This window comes from Palaemon carinicauda, chromosome 9 (assembly GCF_036898095.1).
Source record: "Palaemon carinicauda isolate YSFRI2023 chromosome 9, ASM3689809v2, whole genome shotgun sequence".
Lineage (NCBI taxonomy): Eukaryota > Metazoa > Arthropoda > Malacostraca > Decapoda > Palaemonidae > Palaemon > Palaemon carinicauda.
The window spans coordinates 116,857,272-116,859,771 of record NC_090733.1 but is presented as its reverse complement, the minus strand read 5'-3'; positions in this window follow the sequence as shown (position 1 = coordinate 116,859,771).

The following is a 2,500-nucleotide window of genomic DNA, read 5'->3' as shown; positions in this document are numbered from 1 at the left end:
ATGCTTTTTCTAAATCTTGTATTTCGAAATTGCTGTGTATTCTTTTATGATTGTTTATTTATATTTTTTTTCTTTTTTTTTTAACTATTTCTTAGCCTTTTCCTTGCACACGCTAAACATCCTATATCCTTTATAACATTCTTTAGGTTCTAAATCATTCAAGTGTATATGTTTAAGGTCTTGATAGTGATGATTATGTTAATATTACTGATTTCCGTAGTTTATTTATGTCTGATGCATTTTCGGCTACGTTGAATTTGAATTTTGTAAATATATGTATCATAATCATAATTTCCTCCTACGCCTATTGACGCAAAGGGCCTCGGTTAGGTTTCGCCAGTCGTCTATATCTTGAGCTTTTAATTATATATTATAGTTTATCACTTTGAATATATATATATATATATATATATATATATATATATATATATATATGTATATATATACATATATATATATATGTATATATATACATATATATATATATATTTTATATATATATATATATATATATATATATATGTATATATATACATATATATATATATATATATATATATATATATATATATATTAGGAATTATTAAAATGGTAATATTAATAATTACTATTTTAATTATCATTGTTAATACTACTATTATTATTAATAATGAAAATGAAATTAATATTGTCATTATGACCAGTTAGTTAAATTTCTTTGTGTTGATATTGAAAGTTGTAAAGAACTTTATTGTAATGCATCTTTATCCTCTTTGTTTCAGAACCCGGGAGTTTGTAGTCGAATCAACGTTCAAGTTCAGAGAGAAAATAAGTGAATAAATTCCGGTATAATAATAGAGGAAAGTGAAATGATAAACGTGAAAGCGAGTTTGGGAATTTATTCTTAATGAAGTTTAAACCATTTTGATATAAATATCAAACATCAATTATACTATCTTCAGGTAGTCGTATGATGTGCATTCATTCATCGAGAGAGCTAATGATCGTTAAAGTTCATTCTATGAAACTGAATAGTTTCCTAACGGGCTGCTGCTGTTCGGGAGAGTAAAGAGCCCGTGCTAGTAGGGAAGTGGCTCATGGATACAGAAATAATAAGGGAAGACAAAGCAACAGCCATCTGCTGTGTTGTTCAAGGAAAGTAGTACTTGGATTTAAAAGGATAATAAAATAGGCCGTTGTCTCACTTTTTATGGCGAATATGACAACGTAAACAAAATCGAGTGCTTGACTCACGCCAGCTCCCACGACGATCGTCCGAAAAACAGGTATGGAACCTGTTTTGATTGCTTGATTGGCTAATATTCTATTTATTGAAAGGTAGGATTCTTTATCTTGAATGTTGTTTCATGCATCCATCGCGTTTGTTTTCTATTAACTCGAACTTCTTAACAATTATTATGATTTAATTTGGCATGAACTCGAAAAAACAAGTATGGAAAGTGTTTTGTTTGCTTGATTGATTTATATTTTATTTATTGAAAGGTAGGATCTCATACCTGATATATTTATTGCATGCATTTATGGTGTTTGTTTTCTATTAACTAGAAACCATTTACCAATTATTATTATAAATTTGGCATGAGCGCCTTTCGGTGATTAACAATATATTGTTGTGTGTATGAGAAGTAAAGTCCCTTAGACACAATTGGATATAAACGTTATCTTTCATCATGTCAGAAGTCTTGGTTGACCATTAAAGCAAATGGAAGAATGCGCTATAAGTATTTATGTTAATGTTTTCTTGTGTGCTTTTGTTGTCACGTGTTGATAGCTTATCTTGAAATGATTGTGTGGGTAATCGTTGTTAGCATATTTGGTTAATATTGCATTTTTATTCATGTCATGTTTATACTGCTCATCATTACTCTTCTGAACAAGAAAGGAGAAAAATGTGTGCATTCCCATGTGTACACACATATATATATTATGTGTGTATATATATAAATATAAATATATATACTGTATATATATGTATATGTATATATATATATATGTGAGTATATAATATATATATATTATATATATATATATATATATATATATATATATATATATATATATATGCATGTACAGTGCAATATATACGTATGTGAATATTGTCTAATATCCATATTTTCAGACACGACTATCAACAGGTAGGGAAATTTAAGCGTATTAAATCTATCACCTATTTATTATAATTTCAGGATATAATTTCGTAATATGCTTCGCATTCTGTATGCTCGCAATATTTACTTACGGCCCTTATAGTTCAACACACTACTGTCATTTCACAAATGAACTGTAACAACGCTGATAGTTGATTAACAGAAGTCAGCAGTGAACAAGTCTTAATGAGTTTCATTTGTTGGGGAATGAAGAGATTGTTGTCTTATAACAGAATGGAATTAGAAATGGACATGAAATTATGAAGCTATATTGACAATGTTTATCTCTGCGAAATATGAAAAATACTGTCAGAGAGAGAGAGAGAGAGAGAGAGAGAGAGAGAGAGAGAAAT